This window comes from Macrobrachium rosenbergii, chromosome 1 (assembly GCF_040412425.1).
Source record: "Macrobrachium rosenbergii isolate ZJJX-2024 chromosome 1, ASM4041242v1, whole genome shotgun sequence".
In the NCBI taxonomy this organism is placed as follows: Eukaryota; Metazoa; Arthropoda; class Malacostraca; order Decapoda; family Palaemonidae; genus Macrobrachium; species Macrobrachium rosenbergii.
The window spans coordinates 23,708,683-23,728,991 of record NC_089741.1 but is presented as its reverse complement, the minus strand read 5'-3'; the positions used below and the strand labels follow the sequence as shown (position 1 = coordinate 23,728,991).

Sequence of the window (20,309 nt, the reverse complement as noted above, 5' to 3'; positions counted from 1 at the left end):
TTTAGGATAGGAATTCCTTTCTTTTATGTATTACTTACATAAATATTATATTACTGTTGCATCACCAGCCGACGTAGCAACAATATTAAAACTACAAGTAGTAGTAAGAGTAGACTAGTAGCAATACAAATAAATTCTTAACCTTTTCACTTGCTAATTATTCATATTATGGAAAAGTGTAAATGTTACCGCTAAGCTTTCTCCTTAGTAATGCGCATAGCGTCGTACATCTGCAGTTACCGTCAGTGATGATGGAAATGGAGATATATAGTTACAGCGTCACTTGAATAACATCCCTAAATAAGCGTGCGAACCTTTGGAGCGTTTGGGGCCTTGTTCGTACTTGCTTTCACAATAACGGGATGTAATTTTATTTTTCTGTAACTTTGTTAGATTTAAAGGCTGCTTGCAAAAAGTGACGTGGCTGCTATTGTTGTTCCCACTTCGGTGTCGTAAAGGAAGAAATTATCGCTTGTGCGTTTCCATTATTATAAATGTACTCTTTACGCAGGGTGCATTTTGCAAAGGAATATTCTTTTTATGAAACTGTATAATGAGCTGCAATAAATTCGCTGGTGTTTTCCCCCTTTGTTCATCCAGCATAATATATTTGAGAACTCGTGTGAAAAGGAAGTTTAACCCTTAAGTTGGTTTAGGTTAGGTCAGATGAGGTAGCTGTTTCAGTGTTCAGTAAATATAACCGGAAATGTTTAATTTTCACGTTATTTATGGCTTGAGATTTTGTAAGCTTAAAATCAAGATCTGCTACGTATTACGTACATTTTGATCATCGTTCACGCCTTTGAAAATAAGTTTTGAATTGGTTTCCTTATCTGCTAGATGAATTTTTTTTTCATTCTATTGGTCTGATAATGTCTTTAAACTTTCCAGTTTTATCTTATAAATTTCATTGTAGAAACATTTTATTTGTCGAAAGCGCTTATTAATTATATGATGATAACATATTTTTCCAGTTCATGCCCGTCATATTTATATTTATTAATACTCTCGTTACTCGTTATTTTTATTCATTATTTTGTCTTACTTCCCTAGTTCTTTTTAGTCGGCTAATTTATTGATTAAAATGCTAATTTTTTTAATTAAGGTATTTTCTCTCAAATTGCATATTTAAGTTTCATACATTGTAAATTATTATATATATATATATATATATATATATATATATATATATATATATATATATGTGTGTGTGTGTGTGTGTGTGTATATATATATATATATATATATATATATATATATATATATATATATATATATATATATATATATACATAATATATATATGTGATGTGCGTGTGTATGTATATATAGAACCGCGTGTGGAAAGATGTTTATGTCGTAGTACCTCTCTTTCTGTTTAACTAAAATACTTGATATACTAAATGAACTTAATGTCTATTAAGTATTGCAGTATATACTGTAAATTTCATTAAATTAATGATTCTCATTTACAGCTGGAAGACAGCTTCTGTCATTTCTGGGAAGCAGTTTTATTTAAAGCGATGGCTGTCAAAGTTATTACTTTATTTGTTCATAGTGAAACCGCTCTTTATATTTCATTACTTTCAATATCTCCCGTAGGGGGGTAGTGCCGTCAGTGCACCTCATGCAGTGCACTGTAGGCATTACTTAAGATTCTTTGCAGCGTGCCTTCGGCCCCTAGCTGCAATCCCTTTCGTTCCTTTTGCTGTACCTCCTTTCATATTCTCTTTCTTCCATCGTACTTTCCACCCTCTCCTAACAATTGATTCAGTGCAGCTGCGAGGTTTTCCTCCTGTTTAAGCTTTAAAACCTTTTTATTGTCAGTTTTCGTTTCAGCGCTGAATGACCCCATGGGTCCCAGTGCTTGACCTTTGGACTAAATTCTATATTCTATATTCTATATTCTGTAATTTCAGTACAAACACACACCCACGCGTTTTATATATATATATATATATATATATATATATATATATATATATATATATATATATATAAGGTGAAAAAGTAAAATTGCCCATCACACCGAAAGAATAACGGAAAAGGTCGAATGGTCAATGAGTTGCGAAGGGAGAGATAAAAGGGTAGGAGACAACGGTTTTAAAAGGGACAGGTAAACTTTTGCAGGACACGTTACGTACAAATTACCTTCCAGAGTCCATTAGCCACTTCGGCACGACCTCAGATTAATTTATTTACAGTTTTTGAATAGAAAGAAAATGAGGACAAGAAGTTGATAATGGGGTGTCTTCCCCTCAAATTATTTCTGTATTGTTGGCTTGTTCTTTGATAATTATTTGTGCTGTTTTCTTTTTAGCTGTAGCATTTTTAAAAGTATTTTTACTCCTTAGGAGGGAGAGAGAAAGTAACCGTCACAATTGTTCTACATGGATTATGTACTGTAATTATGTTCTAACTTTCATATTTAGATAAAAGTTTCTTCCTCCAAAAGACGGTCCCATTAGAGAAAACCAGACACAAATTTTTCACACTACATCTTGCTACAGAGAGGTGGAAGCTCCGTTTTCGCCCACAACAACATAAAACATTCGCAAAAGTATTATTAGTGGCACCTTTTCGTACTCTACCCACTCCTCTCCTGCACGTCATACTTCATTCGCATCTATCTTGTTTTCGCGTTCATGCTATTCGGATGTGAAGACACTAATTCCTTATTTATTGATCATTATCATGACGCGCCTGTCGCCTCACACGTCAAGCACTTGTTCGTTCATTCGCTGTTGACTACCTTATCCCCTCCCATTCTTCAAACACATTCAGACCATTTCATTCAATATTGAGTGGTAAACGGTAACCGATTTTGTAGCGATCTTTTGTGCCGTGTCATTGTGTTAGTCTTCGTTCATTGTCATATAAAAGAAATAGTATTTATTTGATATCAGAGGTTAGATTGCAGGTTTCCTTTCGTCTTGTCACGCTCAGTAGTTTCTTAGAGGTAATAATTCAGCATTAAAGACTATAAATTCGATGTATGTCAACATGATGTATATCTTTAGTTGCAGTTTGCACTTCCTTGTCGTCCGTACAGAAAAATTGTGATGTATACAGTTTACTTTTTCATCTGGAGAGGTTGCAGTGTCATTCTTTTTTTCATAGACAAACATAAGAATTTGTTACGCTTCGTAGACAGTATCTTTCACTTCTGAAAACTTTTATATATATTAAACGAGAGAGAGAGGGAGAGAGAGAGAGAGAGAGAGAGAGAGAGAGAGAGAGAGAGAGAGAGAGAGAGAGAATCATTTAAAACCAGACTCTTAAGAGAGAAATAATTATCTCATAAGCAAAGAAGCTTGAGAGAGAGAGAGAGAGAGAATAATTTAAAACCAAAGACTCTTAAGAGAGAAAGAATTATCTTATAGCAAGAATTATCTCATAAGCAAAGAATCTTGAGAGAGAGAGAGAGAGAGAGAGAGAGAGAGAGAGAGAGAGAGAGAGAATCATTTAAAACCAAAGAATCTTAAGAGAGAAAGAATGATCTCATAAGCAATAATCAAAGAATCTTGAGAGAGAGAGAGAGAGAGAGAGAGAGAGAGAGAGAGAGAGAGAGAGATGCACGAAGAAGAAGATACCAAAAGGTAAACGTGACGCACCACTGAATCAGAGGCTGTGAGCAAATGATAGAGCCGTGATGTGACTGCTCTTCAAGATTAGTGCGTCGAGTCATTTTAGCATTCTGAAAATGAAAGGAACCCCAATTTTATCTTTCGTACTGGGAAAAGGGAAAGGAGAAACTGCTATACTGGGAAAAGGAAAGGGCAAATGCGTAATTGCATTACGCGCCTCCCACTTACTACGATGTTCTCCCTGACGATGACACTTGTTCCGTCTTTCACGGAATACACTGATGCTTTTCCCAAGGGTGCATATGTTTTATTCTTTCACTTGCTAGTGTGGTGCTTTCCCTCGGGAAAGAAACATTTAGTTCACTTCAGGGTTATTTTTTACCTTCGTTTATTTATTTATTATTCCTTTATTTATATTATTTATTTTTTACTAAGTGTCGGTTAGCTTCGCGTTGTTAAGGCTTCATTTGCAGTCGTTAAATCTCTGGAAGTTTTATTTAGTAGCGTCAGAGGTGTCTGGGTGGAAAACATCTTATAATACTTAGAAATAAATCCCTCGCTGTTATGAACGTAATTTTGATTAAAAAATATCATAGACGATCCTTTGATTAGTTTTTATTCTAAGCATTCATCTACAGAATGCGATTTTCATGAGCATATTTTCCCTTTATTTTGAGTGTGTGTTTTAGTATCAAAGCTCTGAAAGGTATCTTCAGTTGTGGTAAGGCAATTTATTTTGTTTTTTGAATAACGAAGGTGATAATCATAAAAACTAATTATGGAGACTTCACTTCATAACCACCGCGTCTCTTTTGGTCGTCAGTTAATTTTGTTAATGAATTTTTATTTAGTTGTATATCTGATTTTTACGAGATTTGATTGTGTCAGCCATATATATATATATATATATATATATATATATATATATATATATATATATATATATATATATAATATATATATATATATATATATATATATATATATATATATATATATATATGTATATATATACATATATATATATATAATATATATATATATATATATATATATATATATATATATATATATATTTGTGAGTGTATGTATATATATATATATATATATATATATATATATATATATATATATATATATATATATATACATACATACATATACATACACAGATCTTTTCCCTTTAGAGAGAAGACTGGAAATGTGGGTGCCATGCTCGCCATTAGGGATGTTTGTGCCGATGTTGGGATCATAACTCATATTTCAATGTGTTGTGGTCTAGAGGAGGAGAAAGGAGTAGGGGGTGCCTTTGAAGCGGCGTGAAACTTCCCATTTCTCTCTCTCTCTCTCTCTCTCTCTCTCTCTTGACCTGCATGCAACTCCCTTTCCAATCCTTAGCCGTCTAGCATTGGGCTCCCTGGGCCCCAGAAAGTGTTGTTATGCTCCATCAGCTGCAACAGTTCATTATAATAAAACGGCTTTCTATGCGTGCCTCCTCCTCTCACACTTGGGACGTGTGCAATCTTTCTTTTGGTGTGCCGCCTCCCACGTCACGGTGACCGGGTTAAATTTAGTGAGTGACAGACACGCTTCTCAGAGGTTGGGGATGGCAACAGTCGTGGCAAACGGAGGCGGGAAGAGAATTCCAAAGGAGAAATGTAGAAGGCTGGGAATCGTCATCGAATCGTGTGATAACAGGGATTGAGGAATTCCCTACAGTGAATATGGAAATGGGCTTTACCAAGCAGGTGTAAAATGCTCTAGAAAGTGTGGAGGGACTATCGATGCTTTTTCATGCTTTTTTTTTTACATATCATAAAAGACTTTTAATTGTTATTAATAGGTTTTTCTTAAATGATGCTTGAATTTTCACCGTGAAAAATTAACCCCAAGTTCAATTACGATTGATGCAAAGGTTTTTACATATCATAAAAGACTTGCAATCGTTATTAATAGGCTTTTCTTAAATGATGCTTGAATGTTCACTGTGAAAAGTTAACCTCAACTTCAGTTGTGATTGATGCAAAGTTAAAATTTCAGATCTTGTTTAAACAGAATTCAACTCTCCTGTGAAGAGGAGGAATTTTTAACCTTACTTGTTATGAAAATAAACTTCAAGGATTATTCTCTCAATTCTAGATATAAGTAGCGTGTAAATTCGCTTATGATAAAAACAACTTTAATTGTAACGAAAACAACTTTCAATTTCAGCTATGGCTGGAACTAACGTTAACTTCAACAGTGATCAAAATGAGCTACAACTGTGACCGAGGTTATTTAAAAGTTCGAACTTTATTTATAATCAAACAATTCTGTAATTAGGGAGGGTGGAACTTGATATTTTGAAGTCAGTTCATACATGATAAAATATGACCCCGAAGGTAGTTGTAAGTTCAAATATAACAGTACAAATTCTTGGGTTGTTTTTCACACATACACAAACACATAGATGGAATATTTAAGGGTGATATGAGTTTTAATTGTTTTTTTTTAAGGTATTGGATCTCTTAATTTTATCATAAAATGTCTGGAGGTGCGCATACAGTACTCATAAACTCTCATTAAAAAAAATTCCGTCTTTACACCTTGTTTAAATTAACACTTCCATTTACTTATTTTGCCTTTTTAGTTTTCTGTAAAAGAAAACTATTGAGATGGCTTTGTCCGTCCATCCGCACTTCTTCTGTCCGCCTTCAGATCTTAAAAATTACTGAGGCTAGAGAGGTGCAAATTGGTATGTTGATCATCCACCCTCCAGTCATCAAACATAACAAATTGCAGCCCTCTAGCCTCCTCTGTAGTTTTTTTATATTTAAGTTCAAAGTTAGCCATAATCGTACGTCTGGCACCGCTATAGGTGCCAACAACACAGGCCACCACCGGGCCGTGGGTGAAATTTTCATGGACCTCGACTAATAGTGTCATGGGTCGTGGCTGAAAGTTTCATACATCTTTATACGCTGTACAGAAAACTCGACTGCGCCGAAGGAACTTCGGCGCATCTTTTACTTGTTTTTTCTCTTTATTGGTCATGATACTTTCAAACATTTGCAGGATTGCTAATTATTATAAGCCCTATTCTGCCTTTCCGAACTTTTCACTCATGCTTACATACCCTATCTCAGTATCTCATCTAGCGGCATTCCACTGATCAGTTTCTGTAATATAAAGATAATAATAATTGGTGCTGTTTCTTTTTTGTCGCTACGCATGCATGATGAAAGTATTTGTGTCAAACTAAGGCGGTTCGTCCTTATGACATTTATATTTTTTGTATTATTGACAACAAGAAATACGCTGGATTCTTTAGAGGATAAAAGAAAAATAAACTTTTATTTTTTTTTTTTTCATTTACAAACGCCTGTACAGGTTGCTCCAAGCGTCTGATACAAGTACCCTGTTATAATTAGCTTCGTATTTTTTGTCCTACATTTAAGATAAACTGAATTGGAGAGAGAGAGAGAGAGAGAGAGAGAGAGAGAGAGAGAGAGCACTGGCAAACGAGACATGATGCCAGGAAAGAACCAAAGAGAGAGAGAGAGAGAGAGCACTGGAAAATGACACATGGTGACAAAAAAGAGCCAGAGAGAGAGAGAGATGGTAAAAGGGGAATGGAAAGAACGAATCGATTTTTGGTAGTCCTTGTCTTTCTTTTCATTTCCACGCCCCTTCATCTTCCATAATTCCAGGTTGCTTTTTTTTTTTCCTTTTAGAGATATTGGCAGCAGAGCAGAAAATAAGGATTTGGCTAATTTCTGTCAAATCACCGTGAGGTATTTTTTCTCTTTTATTTCACGCGGGTTTTCAGGCTTCTTTTTTTTGTGGGGGAGGGGGAAGGGAAGGGGACGACTCATTTAGTTAATATGAGGTTGAATCGCTACGTTGGGCCTCATTGAGAACCCACTTTTAATCACTCTTTTTTTATATATCCTCACTTCAATTATTTTTAATATTAGAGCGCTTTCTTCTTTGTCTTTCCAAGGCTAGTGTTTTTTTTTTTTTTTTTTTTTTTTTTTTTTTATGAAACCTATGATATTAAAAGATAACAGTAACTGAGAAACTGGTTTTTTTTAACATTTCGCGTACACATTCAGGTAATCTCAACATTCTCCTGAAAATGACTAACTGCATTATTTTCTATTCTGTGTGTCTATATATATATATATATAATATATATATATATATATATATATATATATATATATATATATATATATATATATATATATATATATATATGTGTGTGTGTGTGTGTGTGTTTTCTTTATTAACCACCCTCTGTCCAGACGACCTTGGCTATTGATGCATTAACTTCTTTACATCACTTAATTTTGGCAGGGAAGACCGTCCACGATTGGATGCTCTTCAAAGGATCTTGCTTCGTTTTTGAAGCGTCAAACTTTTGTGCAGTATCCGCTAAGACGTTCATCCCGACGACCAACTGCCTGTAATAACAATGATGATGGGAAATCTCACTTGTACATAACTTTTTGTGTGTGTGTGTGTGTGTGTGTGTGTGTGTGTGTGTGTGTGTGTGTGTGTGTACGTACGTCGTGGGCCATAGTTGCGTGATTAAAATTTCTGAAAGTGAAAACTTACTATTGTGCCTAGATGAAGGCTTCTTTACATTTAAGAAAAATAAATCTCACAAGAAACAATACTCGTGGATTTTCACTTTCAGGTATGTGTGCACGCTGAAAGATTCAAGTGTATTTAAAGGAGAGAAGCCAGTGATAAATAATTCTTCACCTCACCCCTCACCTCTCTTCAAAGCGTTGGGATATAATATAGCGGAGAGAGAGAGAGAGAGAGAGAGAGAGAGAGAGAGAGAGAGAGAGAGAGAAACACGCACGGACAGTCAGATAGGCATAATGTCTACCTGACTGTCTGTTATTATGGAACAGCTGGACAGAGCCGTGCAAGGCATCAGACCTTGATCAAAGCTCCGCCTTTCTTGACGACCATTTTGCTAAAGTTATTTAAAACAATAAATAACCACGATTATTATTTTGTTTCATTGGCATGTGAAAGTTTTCATGTTGAGCCATGTACTTTATGCCAAATTCTGACTTTTTTGGATGCATATTTTTTTTTTCTTATTCTTTTTTTTCTTAGACGCATTTCTTAAAATTCTCAGTCTTGGAATTATTTCAAGTAAATATCTATTATATCTTAAAATCTTGTCAGCAGAAGTACTCGCACATAATGAAACTGTATGAAATTGAAATATTAACAGATAAAGTTTTCCACGACACTGAAGGGCAGTATCTCAGTCATTGGCTCCGTTTGTACTCACCAGACGCTCATTCCTATGGTGATTAGGGTGTGGTAGCGCATTATCCAGGTAATCGCAGTCTGGTAATAAAAAGAGACAAATGTTTCCATTAACGACATGCATATACTATGTTCATTTAACACTTCTATCATTATCGTGGATGTCAATTTCGCCATTGTGATTAAGCTCCAGCATATCGAACATCCCTGAAAATTAGCAGTTACCCGTATGGTTCCCTGGTTACGACGTTCATTTCTGGCCTGAGCTGAAATGGGTTCTTAATAAAGAAGAATTTGACAGATATGCAGTTATTGTTGTTGCAGACATGGCGCATTCTATGGCAAACGCGGAGCTTCAATTTTTCTCGGTGAAATATGACAGTGTCATTATTTTCAGTATTTCAGTATTTGTTTATGGGTAAATAACAGTAATAAGGTTAAGCATTTAAGAGGTAGAGATCACGTGCTAGAACATTGATTGTCACCCCCCCCCCTTCTCTCTCTCTCTCTCTCTCTCTCTCTCTCTCTCTCTCTCTCTCTCTCTCTCTCTCTCATTCCCTATAGATGCCTGCGTGTCCTGTATCAAAGTTCCCTATCGCAGGTTGAATGACCTAGAGAATATTCTACATTTTTTTTTGTCAAGTCACTTCCCTATTTCTTTTCCATAGTCATGTTCCCCTTTACATCGAATTTCACTTATCATTTCCTTTTGCGTGTGATAACACGAGTTATCACTTAATCCTCCACCCTCAACGCTTTCTGTTTATTTTCCTCCTTTCCAGATCTTATCTGTGTTCCCTGTATAGTCACGTCATGACTGATCCTGACGACATTGAGGACTGTAATTTTTTTTTTTATCTACTCTTATCCTTACGTTTCGTTCGTTTCTCCGTTGCCTGGCATATACGGATGTATTATGTTGGCTGATTTCTATGTTTTTGTCTCCTTGGTACATTACTATATTTCTCACTTGGTGAGTCTGTTATTATCTTTGTTTTTCCTAATGTACCGTACCGTCATTTTCAGATCTGCAGTTGTTTGCTTAGCAAATGTTTTTCCTAACGTGCCGTACCGTCGTTTTCAAATTTGTAGATGTTAGCTTAGCAAAAGTTTTTCCTAAAATACCGTACCATCGTTTTCAGAACTGTAGATGTTTGCTTAGCAAATGTTTTTCCTAACGTACCGTACCGTCGTTTTCAAATCTGTAGATGTTTGCTTAGCAAATGTTTTTCCTAACGTGCCGTACCGTCGTTTTCAAATCTGTAGATGTTTGCTTAGCGAGTGTTTTTCATAACGTACCGTACCGTCGTTTTCAAATCTGTAGATGTTTGCTTAGCAAATGTTTTTCCTGACGTGCCGTACCGTCGTTTTCAAATCTGTAGATGTTTGCTTAGCAAATGTTTTTCCTAACGTACCGTACCGTCGTTTTCAAATCTGCGGATTTTGCTTAGCAAATGTTTTCCCTAACGTACCGCACCGTCGTTTTCAAATCTGTAGATGTTTGCTTAGCTGATTAATGGCCTCTGTTTATTCCCTCTCCTCGTACATACGCTCATTTTGAACAGTAATAATATTTTTATGATGAATTAGTCTTCACCAACTAGCCTATATTTTTTACATAGGAAATTATGAAGAAAGCAGTGTTTAACAACATATCCTTGATAACTGGTCAGTAAGCAATAATTACCTGTAAAACCAACTTCTGAAATAAAAAGCTAATAAAAAAAAAAAAGTTGAATATCCCTATTTAAGAGGTATTAGTTCGGCAAAATTTTTTGTTCCCATTCTCCTCTGTTTCTCTCATAACGTGTGCGCAAATTTCATCTACACTTACTATCAAAGAAATTATTACTATCAAAGAAATTATTAAAGTATCATGAGCTTTATTTTTTTGTGTATTTATTTATGATTTTCTATAAATACGAACGAACGTCGTTCTCTTTTAAAACAGCATTCTCCTTCAGTAAAGGGGGAGACAAGCAAAATTATAATAATAATGTCGATATAAATTATCTAAAAGGAAATTATCCCTGTAGCATAATAACTAATATTAAAGTCTCCTCCAATAATTTTTCCTGACAGAAAGAATTAATCTTCATTGCAGTAGATAGTGGCAGTTGAGAAGGAATCTCCGTTAATGGCGATTACTAGGGTATCGTAATTATGTACAATGTAGAAGATTAAGTTAATTTCACCTTTTGTGATGCGATTTTACTCCCGTTATTACCGTGCATGGCGCTTAAATGCCTCAGAGTTGACTTGCACGTATCCTGAAAGCTTGGGGCTGCGGATGTAATATTTGCATGGTAATTGCTTTCCATGCTCATGAAAAACAATTAGCTGTGATATTTACGCTTGCTCATTAAAGAAAAGTGTTTACCTAATGTATAAATAAAATCGCTTATTTGATCATTAGCGTGTTTATAGTTTCCCAATGACTTTCGCGGTAGATAATAAGAATTGGTATGATCTCGTACGTATGCGCAAGAAAAGGTACAAATGTGCTTCCACGGCATAAAAACATACAATCACATTCACATACATTCACACATTCCTCCATGTTCCTTATACCATTTGTCACTCCAGGTAATGAGTGTGACAGTCCCAAATGTTTTTGTAACTGGGAATTTTTTTTCTTTGAGGTTCCTGGTGATGAATGGAACTGGGACTGTGTTGGCTTTCTATTTTCGTTTCTCCTTTTCCTCGATGGAGAGGTGAAGGACTTGGGATTCCTTGAGGACTCTTTCATTTCTTTATTCTGAATAACCGAGAGGTTCCGGTGTGGTCATCAGACCCAGCATTCAGAAACAGATGTATTGATGTTAATTTTTTTCATTCATACATTTCATTTACATATGTTATAAGCGAGAGAGAGAGAGAGGGGGGGGAGAGAGAAAGAGAGAGAGAGAGACTGCCTGCCCGCTTGCTATGTATTATCGGAAGACCGGAAAGAAAGACTGGCGTATTTATATGGCGAAGAAAATTCTCTCTCTCTCTCTCTCTCTCTCTCTCTCTCTCTCTCTCTCTCTCCTCTCTAAAATATGGTAATGCATATTGAGGTTTTACGTTCCTTGTCATGTCGGTATATACCACAAATAAAAATTTTCTTTTCCGTTTTAGCGAAAAGTAAGAATATCCATGTTATAAATTTCTTCGATTTATTTCTTCTTTTTGGGAAAACAGATTTTCTCAAAATTTTCTAGGAAAAAACAGATTCAATAAAGACAGCATCTGCAAGACATTTACAAAATATATATTACAGATTTTACCACCAAGGGTAATACGCTGCCATGCAACGCCTCCACAATTTACACATGCATTTTTAGTTTATTGTTACTTACGTGTTTGGAATCTCGCATTTTATGACAGCCATATTTTTTTTATGGTTCCATCCTTCACGTTTATGACAGCCTGTTAGCTGCCTCCTTCTTCATCTCCTTGTCATAATTTTGGGCGAACGTCTTTGGAGTGTGCTTGTGCTTTTATGTATGCACTGCGTATCAACGTGTGCGCATGTCCTTACGGTTAGACGCATGCATTTATCCACGTATCTGTGTGAATGTGCTTTTAGGTGCATGAATGCACTGCGAACTTACTTTATGCAAGTATGTGCTTGTGTGCTTGTATCTGCTTCTGTGTGTGTGCATTTATATGTATTTGCTTGTGTACATGCAAATGTGTTATTACTGGAATGCTAGTATGCGTCAGTATTTGCATGCACGTGTATATTTTTTTATATTAATACGTGCACCTATGTTTTCTGTACGTACAGTATTTGCTTGTATATATGCTAAAATTTTCTCGAGCTGTGTATGGTGTATATACAAGATTTCGCATAAATTTTATGTAAGCGTTTGAGAATATATTTGACATGCTTAAACGGGGATTTATGAATACCTGTATCTACTTTTTTCGTTTAGTTTTGGATGTATGGATGTGTTTGTTGCCTATTTTATGTATCTTTGTGTGTTTACGTGTATGATTGTGTACTCGCAAGCCTGTGTTTTTACTTAGGGCTGTAATTAACAGAAATTATAATTTTTGTGTGTTAATTTGGCCATTAAGCTATAAAGCGCTGTTACATAAATGCAAGAAAACATCCGTAAGATTTTTTTTTATTTACGTGTATTTATACTTATATATGAGTGTATGTATATATACAGTATATACATATATACATATATATATACTGTGTATATATATATATATATATATATATATATATATATATATATATATATATATATATATATACTGTATATATACTGTATATATATATATATATATATATATATATATATATATATATATATATATATATATATATATATATATTTAAGCTGTGTGTATTTTATATGCTTATGTGCACGGATGGAAGCATATGTGTGTTACATGTTTTATGTACGTAAACATAGGTGTGTGTAAGTGTGAAAGTATGCGACAGACAGGTGAAAAAGATTGATGAGCGTGACGGCGGTCACTTCCAGAGAAATATTTTTGGTGGACTGACAATTTCCTTCCCTTGTCAGCTACTTCTCGGAGATGGTTTTAGTGTTTGCACCGTTACCCTCGAGTCATCCCCCTGACCTTCGTCCGCTGCTTAAAAGGGAAATGTATGGACGCGTTGGCAACCCCTTGCATTCTGCTTTATAGTTTACTTTCCTTTCTTCGTCGGTATTTTGAATATTATGGTCTTTAGTCTCTTACACAGATGGCTATCATCTCTCTCTCTCTCTCTCTCTCTCTCTCTCTCTCTCTCTCTCTCTCTCTCTCTCTCTCTCTCTCTCTCTCTCTTTAACACACTCATACACGAACGAGTGACGTCTCTTTCAGTTGTTTTCCCTTTATTGTAACCATTATTATTATTATTATTATTATTATAAAGGAATATTGTAACCATTATTATTATTATTATTATTATTATTATTATTATTATTATTATTAAGGAACTTACAGATTTTTGTCTGTTACAGGTAAGATTGGCTGCCAGTTACCGTTGTCTTTTCCCCCTCCCTCCCACAAGGTGTGCTTAAGAGAGTAAGTATTTAAATTAATAAGCATTTTATTGTTCTTGTGTATTATTCACTTAGTAAACTGAGTGTGGAAGCTGATACGACGGCCGATCTCACATATGATGGAAACTAATAAAAGATTAGACAATTGGCTGAAAATTAATGTGCTTGGTCCTTCAGTGAGCAATGGATTCAACGTTTGAAGGACTGTAATTTATAGGAAATCGAAATTGGAAAAGAAAGAGTGTCAAGTATTTATTTTTTTGTATGAATTTAATTTTTTTTTTCTTGATTGCTCTTGAGCGCATATTTCTATGACAGTATTTCTGTCGGCTTTGCGTTAATTATAATTCCATAATTGTTAATGAAGCCTAGTTTGTTGTGCTTTTATAATTTACTTATTTATTACTTTTACTTGATTTGCCAGTTCTTTATCTGCTGAATTGTTGAACAATAGTTACCTATACTTAATAATAATAATAATAATAATAATAATAATAATAATAATAATGTCCTTTTCGGAATTCTACTTGGGTTTTGCGGTAGTAATATTAATAATATTTTCTCATGAAGATTTTACATGCTGTTTCAACGTCAGAGGCTTCAAAATGGAAGTAGTAGTAGTTTTTTTTTTTTTTTTTTTTTAATTCAAAGGCTGTGTGCATTATTTTGATCTGATGAATCTACGTCATTCACGTTTGATTTCTTTAGAACGCCGTAGAAAATCCACTCGAAACAACAGATTTGGAAGCTGTCATCCATAACACTTGATGGTAATTTGTATTTCAAGAGAGATCAGATCGGTTTCTTAGATAGCATTGAAATTCTTCTCTCTCTCTCTCTCTCTCTCTCTCTCTCTCTCTCTCTCTCTCTCTCTGTTTCTGCAGCTTAACACCATATCTTCATTGTGATTTGCAAATATTTATATACCTGAAGTCTGTGTCTGAAAATTGTGAAATTATGATAATTTTAATTGCTTATTTTCCTGAGTGTAATTTATTGATTAACGCATTGCATTATTATATTATTGCAAGGCACCCATGTCAGTGGTCGTATTGCCCAGGAAATATTAGGTGAATGTTCTTTAACTTCTTTGCCCTGTTGTGTTGCGTGTGTGCTCACTTACATTTGGACAGTCTGTAGCCATTTAGACAATGTCTGGCGTCTCTACATGTGTCAGAAATATGGGCTCGCTAGAGAGCATCATCGTGGGTCGAGGAAGAGTTGCCAGAAGTCGCCATTCACTTATGGGCATTTTTAAGTTGTAATGGGTTATGATATAAACGCTCGTGTGTTCATTTTTGATTCCCAGTTGTTAATCAATATCATCAATCCATATACTAATCCCTAAAAGAATTTAAACATCACATAACAGAAATAATGATAGATAGATCCATGTTTGCCCAAGAGAGTCAAGATGCAAGGAAAATTATTAATACTGAATTCTTAAGAATCACTTCAGAGTTGAATATAATGTTTGTGTAAATGAAGAAAGTAACAGCTATGTCTCCGATGTTTGAGTTAAAGAGGAAAGATGCATAAAGACAGTGTGTGGCAAGGCATACATGCCCTGGGGAGGGAAGAGCGTACCCTCCCGACCAGCGCGTGGTAGTGGTACTAGCGGTGGTGGTGGTGGCTGTGTAGTGTATACACAGAAAGGGCCAAGCTACGGAGCGGGAAGGTCGCGTAGACTTATACCCTGTGTGTTTTTTTGTGTGAATGAAAACTTCCTTCGTTGCTGAAGTGAACCGCAGCATACCCTTGTTGAGAGATGTGCCTAGGATGAAAAGTGAAGTGTGTGCGCAGAAGTGTTACTTAGTGAGGTATAATCCATCGAATGGGTCGAGTCACGTTTCTATTGTGTGTAGTATGTAAATATATTCCTCGTGTAGTTATGGCAGAGTGAAGAGGAAATTGTGGAATCAAACGCTGTGAGTGGAATTGTAGAAAATAAATCTAGAGTGGAAATTCAGACATCAACTTCTGAGACAATATAATAACGGCCATTGTCACGAAAATTATTAAATATTATGAGATATCAATGGCGTTTATTACAGTGACAATTGTGTTTCATGTGTATTGTTGTTATAAATCATTAGTACAAATGCTTTTAGGCCCTTTTTAGCTCTTTCTATATTAATAATTTACTGTGGTACTGTTCCCGATGTATGACATTTATATTTACGTCTTGCCAGTTCTTTCAGTTTATATATATATATATATATATATATATATATATATATATATATATATATATATATATATATATGTATATATATCTATATGTGTGTGTGTTTGTGTGTGTGTGTGTGTGTGTGTGTGTGTGTAAGCCATGTAACAGTTTTGCTTAGAATCATTCCACTCGTAACACAGGCAAATGGATTACTCACGTAAATGTTAAAGACACATAGCAAATGACCATGTGATCACATATTTCAAATGTCAGTACTTTATTTGTATGTTGGTGACCCATAATACACAAGACTCCAGCTTAGGAGGTACACTTTCCTTCTTTTGAGTAGACAAGACCAAACCTTCTCCTACAACCTCTAGAAATCCTCTGTTACAACTTCTAAAGACCTCATTTATCGCAACGGGAGGATTCATGCAATACAACATCTGTAGGATGGCTTATTTGTCAGAGAAGTCAGCCTTGCTATTATGCCCGATGTAGAGCATGGCGTTTGCAAATGGCTGCGTTATAATTGCAAGAAGTAAAACCGAAGCAGATTATGGCAGTATGCGCATTTAAATTCGCCCCCGAGGGGGATGTGAGCAGGTCGGCGATGTAATAGGCTCTTGGTGGTACATTCTGTTCTTTGTTTTCTTTTTACTTCCTGGATTATATATATGTACAGTATATGTATATATATACACATACATACATACGCTAAGTACTTTTATGCAAATATATATTTTATTTCAAAACGGTATCTTGTGGATGAAGCAAATATAGATAGTAAAGTTTAGTTTTATAGTTTAGCGCTATGATAGGCATTTTAGACTGAAACTGTTCCAGAATTTATATTTAATGCACAAGTTTCATTTGTAGATCAGTTATCATGGCCATTAAAGGTATGTGAGAGGTGTCTTTATGATAATGTTCCCGCCCACCCCGTCACTCGACACCCGCCCCCCCTCTCCTCAAAAAAGAAATCCTGTGAAGTACTCCGGATTTAGTCGCTATTGAGCCAAATGTACAACAAGCATTCTTCAAGGTCTTCGTTGTATGTTGCGACTTGTACTCTCCGACATGTTATCATCATCATCACGCTCTTTCAAGTCACCCTCAAAGCATCCCATGCCACTCATCAACTTCCCTCGACCAGCTTAATGAGTTTGTAAATGCAGTGTGTTTATGTATGTATGTATGTATGTATGTATATTCGCCTTTGAGAGCTGCAACTTGGGTAAATCAGTTTTCTTTACTCATAACTCGAATTTTGGATGGAAATTTTGAACAGTTTTATTTTACGACCTTTTTTTCTTTTGCAGATTTTTTTCTTAATTTTGCCTATACTTGTTTGATGGTAAAAAGCGTTTTTTCTATTTCTTTTCATTCTGGGTTTTTCTTTCCTTGCTTAATGATGTTAATGTACCGTTTAATGTATCATTAAAAAACTTGTTTATATGATGTACTGTATACATAATATATATATATATATATATATATATATATATATATATATATATATATATATATATACTGTATATATATTGTGTGTGTATATATGTAGCCTATATATAATTGATATAAGTTCATATACTACGCTAGTCACCTCTGAACATTTTTTTCCTTATGGTCTCGATTATATAGAAAAACAGAGGAATGAAAATGTATTGATATATTCATCAAGTTCTATGTTTGCATGCGTTTCTGCGCTTAAACGTATGTTAAAGTGAGAGGGAGAGAGGGAGGATGAAAATTATTGAGACATGCTTATCCAGCTGTCAATCACAGGGAGCGGAACACGATCCAATTGACGTGTTGGTGTAGCTCTCTCTCTCTCTCTCTCTCTCTCTCTCTCTCTCTCTCTCTCTCTCTCTCTCTCAGTTGAATAGATATGTTTTTGAGAAGGGACGTAATGTATATCTTTTTCCATAAGATCGATCATTTTTTGCAGTTGCAGCGTCGCAATATATCCGGAAATATAACTAATTATAGAATACTATTAACGCGTTCATATACAGTTCACATGACTACAGTAGATTTTATTCAGGCAACTATTAATCTATGTTTAAATAATTTTCAGGTTACTATGCAGTTTTTGTAAAGGTAATTTTACTTTCATGATGGAGCGAATATAATTTTCACAATGAACTTGTTTAATTACTTAGGTTCTGTAGATTTCCTTCAAGGTAATTTTATTTTTATGTTAATGACAAACTTTATGACTTGATTCTGATAATATTCGATTTTTCAAGGCACTCTTAATCTTTCTTGAAGCGTAATTTTCCCTCGAGAATGACTAAGACAGTTTTTTTTTAATTGATGACATGAAGGAGAGACTTAATTTCCATGTTGATCGTGGGAAAGAAAAGAGTTCAATTTTGATATTGATATGTCAAGGACAGACATTTAATTTTCATACAGATTAAGTCTGATTAAACCATTAAAACCATCACGGAGGGCAATGATCATCCCATCAGTACATCGAGTGCAACCCCGGGAAGTTAATGAACCAATATCTCTCTCAGGTGATACGGCATTCTCGAGTGACCTTACATACTCATGCTAGATGCGATTGGGAGATGGGAGTGGGTTAGCGGGGGAAGGTAAGGTCACCTTACGTCCTTAGTGTGCCGAGATAGGTCAATGTTGAGTAATGGCCTGACATCCCATTCTGATTAGCTTCACAATCGTGTTATCATCTTACGATCTGGACAGCCTTCACTTTCTCTCTTTTATTTATTCCATCTCTCTCTCTCTCTCTCTCTCTCTCTCTCTCTCTCTCTCTCTCTCTCTCTCTCTCTCTCTCTCTCTCTCTCTCTCTCTTCGAGTATCGTATTATAATTTTATATTATAGTTATTCGATGTTTGTATCGTCGTCTAAACAAATTACAGTTTATGAAGGCATACTGGACAGCGTTTGTCCACCAAGAACCCGTCAGTCTATATAAAGTCTAACTAAATTGCTTTAATTAATAAAAATATTATTATGTTGTGGATTAGAGCGTTATACGTGTGCGAGACTAATTATATATACAGTATAAATATATAATTATATATATATATATATATATATATATATATATATATATATATATATATATATATATATATATATATATATATATATGTCCTGCGTAGTAAACTATCGAGATCATCTGTTACAACATTCGGTTCGTGATCCAATTAATTATTTTTTCCTTTATCATCTTTGGGATCATCCCAGGTAGGTTTCCGATCCTACGTCTCTTATCTCGCCACCTTCTCCGGGCTATTACTTACCGTTTTAAAAGGTCCCAATTACATTTAATGGGGTTATAATCGGCTGATAGGCTTATACACTTTCCCTCCCGCGTAGCACGACTGGCTGGGGCCTTACCAGCCAGCCATTTGAAGCAAGGTCTAGAGACCTTGGCTTGAAGTATCCTTATAAACATTCCGACCCTTTGCCTACGTCTCGAAACGGTCGGAGCTTGTGTATTAAGATTTCCGTCTATTTGGGCTTTCCACAAAGATAATGGAAATAGGCAACGATGGATTTCAAAGAAATCTAGCTGACGTTTGCTCTATAGTCCAAGGAAAAGCTGAGATTTGGAGATGGCTCCGAATGGTCAATTTTCATGTAAATTTATTTCATATTTGCTTTCCAAGTACTTGAAGGTTTATGACTGCTTTCATTGTCTGTGATAATGATTCTTTTGTATAATTTTGCTTATATGTGGATAGAATTTACCCGGAAGTGTGACTAGCCTTTCGTTTAAGGAGATTTTCTTTTCTCTTTCAAACCGGCTCTTACTTAGAACCACTTGTATAAAACATATAGAGCATTTTTATTTAACAACAAATGGATTGAAGCTGAGTGTTCTGGTTAATGATTAATGCTAATTACATTAATAAACAATCATATATAGAAAATATTTTTATTAGACGGTTTAACTCTATAACCTTCTTAAAACCAAGAATTCCCGGGATATTCCCAAGGGGTTTGTTCCTGTAGATAAACTTTATAATTTATAAATAAATGATTGCTACAGATCCCGATAGAATTTCTTTAGGAGAATTGTGTCCAGAACTTGTCATTCGCTATGCACAAACTAATTTGCGTTAAGAAGGGAATCATCTGTACCTTTCAGATACTTTATTATACCACAGCAAAATTTACCCGAAATGGCTGTGGTGAAGCTTCATTAAGTTAAGAGACTTTGCAGTGGAATCAGCAAATGCATGTATGGGAATTAAGGGCTTATGTTATTTTAGTAGTACCAC

At 35.0% G+C, this 20,309-nt stretch overlaps 1 protein-coding gene across 5 annotated transcripts in view; it reads left to right on the top strand.

Annotated features, from left to right (window-relative positions):
* Positions 1-20,309, top strand: part of LOC136842054 (ankyrin repeat and BTB/POZ domain-containing protein 2) — a 503,426-nt gene that overhangs the window by 415,134 nt on the left and 67,983 nt on the right. Inside the window, exon 1 of one of the 5 annotated variants that reach the window (XM_067109470.1) lies at positions 15,527-15,696. The exons of the other annotated variants lie outside the window; for them this stretch is intronic. The gene's annotated coding sequence lies outside the window, so the exon portion shown is untranslated. Of the gene's footprint in view, positions 1-15,526; positions 15,697-20,309 lie in introns of those variants that run through there. 5 annotated transcript variants of the gene reach the window in all.